The sequence below is a fragment of the Mustela erminea genome, chromosome 13 (assembly GCF_009829155.1).
Source record: "Mustela erminea isolate mMusErm1 chromosome 13, mMusErm1.Pri, whole genome shotgun sequence".
NCBI lineage: Eukaryota > Metazoa > Chordata > Mammalia > Carnivora > Mustelidae > Mustela > Mustela erminea.
In genome coordinates, this window is record NC_045626.1 from 87,933,783 (window position 1) to 87,940,754 (window position 6,972).

General features: G+C 58.2%; 1 protein-coding gene across 1 annotated transcript in view; it reads left to right on the forward strand.

Annotated features, from left to right (window-relative positions):
- AACS (acetoacetyl-CoA synthetase) overlaps positions 1–1,869 on the forward strand; it is a 53,665-nt gene extending 51,796 nt beyond the window's left edge. Inside the window, exon 18 of the mRNA XM_032310387.1 lies at positions 669–1,869. The gene's annotated coding sequence lies outside the window, so the exon portion shown is untranslated. The remainder of the gene's footprint in view (positions 1–668) is intronic.
- The last annotated feature ends 5,103 nt before the right edge of the window (positions 1,870–6,972 follow it).

A 6,972-nucleotide genomic window follows, 5' to 3' on the forward strand; every position in this document is an offset into this window, starting at 1 on the left:
CCGTGGAGGAGAGAACAGGGCACTGCCGTTCTGCTAAAGGGCTCTGTCCTTGAGTCCCCTGGCCCCTGGACGCCTGCACTGCCACCAGAGGCCTGCAGGGAGCAAAGGCGGCGCATGTGGGCTACAGGTTTTAGGGGGAGCTTTGCACATTTGGAAGGAGTCTGACTGCCCCATCCCACCCTGACGAATGGTTCTGAGGACAGATTTGGGGACAGCTTGGTGAGGCTTGTGGACGAAGCTCACTGGCCATGTGATTGTGACGAGGTGGTGGGAAGCCAGCCTACTGCTGACGTGCTGGTGATGGCCTGATTTTATGGTGCAGAGAAGGCTAGTGAAGTCAATGGCGCTGACAAAAAGGAGACAGTCTGACAGTGAGGCCCTTGCTGGAGCTGTCCGTGTGTGAGCCCTGTGAGCCCCCTTGCAGGGAGAGGCGCTGGGGCCCCCGTCTCCCTCGAGGAGGCCAGTGGGGCCTCGGGAATCAGCCCACAGTCTTCAGACGTGGTGGCCCACGTGCTCACTGCGGTGGAAGGCCCCCTCCGCGGGCACAGTGCGGGGTGGGCTCCAGGGGGGATCGTTCCGCCCGCGGTCTGGACTGCCCAGCCCTGAGAGCCCCGGGCTCTTCCCTGCTCGAGGCCCAGCTCCCTCCTTTTTTCCTCCACCCTGTGCAGTACACCCTCAACGGCAAGAAAGTGGAAGTGGCCGTGAAGCAGATCATCGCTGGAAAAGCCGTGGAGCACCGAGGGGCCTTCTCGAACCCCGAGACCCTAGATTTGTACCGGGACATCCCCGAGCTGCAGGACTTCTGAGTCGGCCCGGCTTGCTCGGCACCTGCCACGTGCGTCTGTGCTCCGACTTTCGTGGGGTCGAGACATTACTTTGGGAAGGCAAGTGTCTGCGGGCTGGGGGAAGCGTTGTGTCCGGGCCGCAGTCGCGTCTGGTGGCTTCCCTACCTCTTCCTGGACTGTGTGCTGACCACAGAGGCCAAAAAGGAGCATTTGGTTGTGTGTGTGGTGAGGCTTGGAGAGTGTGTGTCTTTGCACAAGTGTTCTTGCACGCACCATGCCTCGAGGAGCCGGGGTTGGCCTGTGCGTGGACCGTTGTGGCTGACAGCTATGGTCAAGGCCACAGCCACGCTCCCCTCTCTGGCAGCGGCGCCCCTCTGAGGAGCCGTCTTGCCTTCAGCCTCGTGCCTGTAGTCCTCTTTATGTCTTCAGGTGTAAATCTGTGTCTCCCTCTTACGTGGGTCTCCTGGCTCTGGCCGTCGTCCCTTGGGGCCTGGCTGTCCGCTGTGACACGTGGCCCGGTCCCCAGGTGGCCCAGCACTCCTGCAGGTCCTGGTGCAGCTACATGTCGTGCCCACCCGACTGTACCGCCGGCCAGCAGAGGCTCCCGCGGGACCACACGTGGCTTTTGTGCTTCAACGGGGTTTCCTTATTTCACGGACTTCGAGTGGTTTAAAAATATTGTAACGTTTATTATCCGGTGTGTGTGGGTGTTAGACAACTGGACGTCCGCCCTATGGGGTGGCCTCACTCTCGGGGCGCTGGCAGGCCGTCAGGGCGGTCGCAGCTGCCTGGCCTCAGGGGACACGGCCTGGCTGCTCCTCCCCCCGGCGGCTCTCGGGACCTCGCGTGGAAGCGGTGTTCCCAGCAGCTGTAAATCGAGTCACGGGTTCATTCGCTGGGCGGCTCGTATGTGTTCTCAGTTCAGCACGTTAACGAGTTCCTGTAATCCTGATGTCTGTTTTTGTATTTTTAAAAACAGCACAATGAAAACCTGTTTTGAATCCCTTTTCTTCTGGATTATAAAAACACAGGGGGAAGGCGCTAGGGGGAATTTATGCAATAAACGTCTCTCTATATATACGTATCTGTGCAGACACCTGTGCGTGTGCGGCGTGCTGGAGTTTCCTCTGGACCGGTGACTGGATCCGCGTCCGAAGGTGCTTGTGTTGTGGGGGCCGTGCCCCGGGGGGATGTTTGGCTACAGGGGTGGGCATTTAGCAACGGGTCCCAGTGACTGAGAGGCCAGCTCCCCAGAGGAGAGGCCCATCCTTACCCTGCGCTCCCTCATGGTTCCAAGCAGCCGGGTACCCGGATAGCAACCCATGTCATTGTAAGAGCCATGCGTCCCTGGGAGAGTGTTGCAGAATCCAGGCTTTGCCCGGGAAGAAGGGCTGCTTTTTCTCCCTTCTGGGGGATGGTGGAGGCAAGCGTGTGTCCAGGGCCTGGGTGGTAGTTGCACTACACTGTCCTCTGTCTGTAGCTGCCTCGCCTCTCACCTCCCGTTGTGTTCCCGGCAGGAAGCTGGAGGAAGTGACAGGTGGTCTGGGTGAGGGGCAGAAAGGCCCCCCTCAGCTCATGTCATGATCTTGGGGTCCTGGGATCGAGCCCCGTATCGGGCTCTCTGCTCAGCAGGGAGCCTGCTTCCCCCTCTCTCTCTGCCTGCCTCTCTGCCTACTTGTGACCTCTCTCTCTCTCTCTGTGTCAAATAAATAAATCTTTTAAAAAAATAGAAAGAACGAAAGAGAGAAAGGCCCCCCTCTCTGATCTGTCCCCTTGTCATCAGCCAAACAGTGGCTCTTCTGGAAACCCCACCCTGTGCGGCTCTGCTGGTACCTAAGTGACCAGAAGTGGGCCACACGGCCATCCCCAGTGGCAAGGGCATCCGGACATCTGAACGTTTTTAAACAGGACCTGTCACCTTTTTCATATTTGTTTTTTGTTGCTGTAACAAATTACCATGAACTCAGTGGCTTAAAACACAAATTTATTACTGTGGCTAGAAGCCTGACGCAGATCTCGCTGAGCTATAGTTAAGGTGCACCGGCTGTGTTCCTCCCAGAGGCCCCGGAGGAGAGTGTCTCCCTTGCCTTTTCCATCTTCCGGAGGCGCCCTCCCCTGTGGCTGCTGGCTCCTGCCTCCATCCCCAGAGCTGCAAGGCCTCCTGCCTCCCGCTTGCACACAGAAGCCCTCTGTGATCACGTCGGCCCCGCTCCGGTAATCCGGGATCCTTTCCCTATCTTAACATCTGTTGATTCGCACACTCACTTACATATGCCGCCTTAAATCTCCTGGCCGCAGAACCCGACCTCTTCCCGGGGCGTGTTGGGGGCTCTACTCGGCCTCCTGCGCTTTGCAAACACAGTGGGGTCCTGCTGGTGAGGAGGAGAGCCGCCATCAGAAGCTGTGAGCTCATGCTGGAGCCGCTGGGTGGTTGGGACCCCCGGCTGTTGACTGACCCTGGGCTCAGCTTGTCCCCCTACTGTGGGCCTGGCTGCTAGCCTCCCTCCCGGGACTCGGGCTCCACCCCACTGGGGGCTCGGAGCCCACATCAGACTGTTCCAGAGGTGTTGTTAAGACTTAACTGCTGTGCCTTTTGAGTTGCAGCAAGACCCCCCGGGGCTGGCCAAGCCCACACTTCCGTGTTAATACGCTGCGCTGGACAGCTTCATTAATGAGAGACAGATGGTCTGAGCGACTGCCATCGAACCCCGTGGTGCTGGCTCTCCCACGATGTGCCTTGGCCCCGGCGTTGCCCTGAAAGCACCTGCTGATCAGTGGCCTTTCCCTTTGCGATGCCTGCAGGTTGTACCCCCCGGTCTCCTTCCCAGCCTCCTCCCGGTTCCCCAGCACACCTGGCCCCCGACCTCGCCAGGAGCACGGGGACCTGCAGTGCCGCCTGGCTAGGGGCTGCCTGGCCAGGGGGCTCCCTCCTCCTGGTCTGTCTTCCCACCTCTAAGAACTTTCTCAGGGGTGGGGGAGGGACCTTGCCCACCCCCGCCTCCTCACCTGTACAGAGAATCCTAGGGACCTTAGAGCACTCACTCCCCCAATACCTCCTGTGCCGTGCTCCTCTGTACTGGCTTCGGAACGACCCCTCTTGCTACGGGCATGTGCCTGCTGGCCCCCGCTTCATTCCCAGCGCCGGAGGACCCCAGATCTGCTCTCTCATTGGGATCCCCAGTCCCTAGCAAGCCCCTAGCAAATGGCCTGAGGCCACCAAGGCTCAGGAAGGGTGTCTCCTTGACCTTTTAACCCACCACCACCATGTTTGTGGACAGGAGAGACCCTCCCCTTGGGCTTCAGGTGCTCAGGGCAAGGTCTTGTGGGAATGAATGCCCTTTGAGGGCCCAGCCATGTCCCCAACTCTGGACTTGAGCCTTCAAAGGGAAAGCCACACGCAGATTTGCGGGGATAAGTGGTAGCGATTTGGCTCAACTGGTAAGAGGTTTTTCCCTGCAACAGCTTGAAGGTGAATGGGTGGCCTAAAGGGTAGGTGGCTTGCCTTTGCAAAGTCGCCCACGTGACCCGCGCTTCTAACACCCGGTTGCCCCACCATCCCCTACATGGCGGCCTGGTCCTGTGACCCATGCCAGTGGCATTCACACTGCAGCCTCTCCCTTCTGCTTCCTGCCCATCGGCCCCCACCTGTCCCACAGCTGCACTCAGTGGCAGGAGGCTGGGCGGTGTGCCCGCTGGCTGGATCACACCCAACCTGCAGCTGGAGTGTCGGCCCCAGGGAGAAGACGTGTGTGTGTGAAGGCAATGCTTCCTTGTCTTTGTGCCTCTGTATTTTGAAGGTAAATTGTAAGGTTTATGAGGCAAACTTGTGGGCTTTTATAACATTTTGGCCATGTGTGTGTATGCACGCATGTGTGTGTATATGTCTGTGCCTATGCAAACGTCTGCATGTGTATGTTTGTGTGTGAACCTGTATGCGTGTGTGGCTGTGCATATGTGCATGTGCTGACATTACACACAGCTCATCCGAACCCAGAAGAGCAGGGTGGTGAACACATCGGGTGTGCGTGTTTTCTGTCAGGGTGAGGGACCCGAACCGGGCACCCACTCACACGTGGCACACATGGGCCAGCGGGGAGACTCCCCCGTCTCACGTTTGCCTGGCCCGACTCTGGCTGCTCATGGCTCCGCCATCTCAGCCTGTCCCCCCGAGCCGTTGCCAGGGTGGGGATGCCTTTCCGTGTCCCAGTCAAGCGGCTTTTCCTGGGTGTCTGCAGGGCTGGGGACTGGGCAATAACTGCCTCTTCCAGCGACATACCCTGTTTGTCACTGGGGCCAGTGGTCACCAAGCGTGGTGAGTCCCTTGCTCAAGGGAGTGGGTGCTTCGGGCAGGAAGACAGGTGGTCAGCAAGGAGAAGTGAGGAGGCCTGACCAGACACCACGGCCAAGGCCTCTCCAAGGAGATGGTGCTGAAGGCCGGCCTCCGAGGGGAGCTGCCCGTGAGAAGGTGGGAGGTCAGCCCGTGGGCAGAGCAGAGCGAGCCTCCACCGTGGTCCCGAGAAGTGCATGGACTGACCCAGAGGATCCAAGGAGACGTGGCTTGGAGAAAGGGTACAGAGCCGAGCGGGAGAGGGGCCGCGTGGTGGGAACTAGAGTGTGGACTGTGTTCCGAGGGGCACCAGGAAGCCACGAGGAGTTGGAGCCCAGCAGTGACATCGGGGTATGCCCGTGTAGAGGGGTGGCCGGGCGGAGCAAGGATCTGGATCAGGAGCTGGCTGGGTTCAGTGGGGTCCAGCTCTCTCCCGTGTCCTCCTCTGTTCCCTCGCTGCAGTCCCAGCACCCCTTGTGCACAGAATTCGAGACCCACTGTGGTTCATCAGGCACATAGGTGTTGAACACGCAGCCGGGACAGGCGGAAGCCTGTTATACTGGGCTAGAAGCCCAAACTGGCTTTGATGAGCTGTGGTTCTGTCCCTCCAGGCCACGGTTGCCTTTTCTGTCAGTTCTGAAAGCCTGCTACTCTTCTGTCCCCGTGTCCTCAAGACTGTCATAAGCAAATAAGTGAAGGCCTATTAAGATGATGTTTAAACTACGTTACGAGCCAAGCCCTGGCTCGGCTGTCGTGGTCGATCACGTCGGAGCGCAGCCTTGACCGTCCTAGCAGGAAGCGGATGTTCTCATCATTTCATTAGATGACTTCCAGGGGAGAAACAGTTGTTCATCAACTCATTATGTGCTGGAACGGTTTGCAAACCTCTTCATCTTGCTGGGGCTGCCCTCCCTGTTCTTCTGGCTCCTGCCTTCTTTCCTGGCCTCAAATAGCTAAGGCACAAGTCAGGGTGGTTTTAGGGGAGTGAAAAGAGGTGGTTGTCGAGTGGCCCCGCATGGCTTGGACCTAGTTTTCATGTTGCAGGCTCTGAGTTTATCATTCTCGCGTTGCCACTTATCACTTACCTGTTTATGGCACGGTCCGATTCTTTGTGGGGCCCATTTCCTTTTTTCAGTCACGACTCAGGATTTTCCTGGCTACAAGGAACAGAAACCCCATCCCAAACTGGCTCAAGCAAGTAGAAGGATTATTGGCACACAGGTTTAAAAACTCCAGTGCCAAGATGAGCGTCAGGTGTGGCTGGATCTAGGAGCTCTAATGGCATCAGGGTTCCCTGTCTCCATGGGTCAGCTTACCTTCCTCTGTGTTGACTGCTTTCTCAGATGGCTTCTCCTCTTGCTCTGCCAACCTGGATACCTCCCACTCCAGGATCTTGTCCTCCCAGTGCTGAGAGGGGGGAAGGATTTTCCTTCTGGTCATTCCAGCCTGAGTTCCAGTGTTGAAGATCATTGGGCCATTTGGATCACACTTGGCTAAGCATGTGCTGATTGGCCAGGCCTGGGTCCCATGACGCCCACTGGAAAGCAGCCATACTCAGTTACAGGGCCTTGGGCGGGGGTCCCAGAGCCGCATGGGGCTTTCCTTTCAGGAGTAGGGGGCAGCCAGCCTCTCTGTTTCTTCCCATCCTTTCACAGGGGCTGGCCCTTTTCCTGTCCCTTGCTTGCTCTTTCTTTCTCTAGGAGAGAACCTGTCTGACCTCCTCTGTCTCTCTCTGTTCCCCCTTCCATCCCCAGCAGGACAGGTTGCCTGGAAAACCGGCAGGGGCCTGGTGCCTGTGAGAACGGATTTCTAGATTAAGAAAATTGGGTGGGGGAGGGCGCGGGAGGGGGAAGTGCTGTG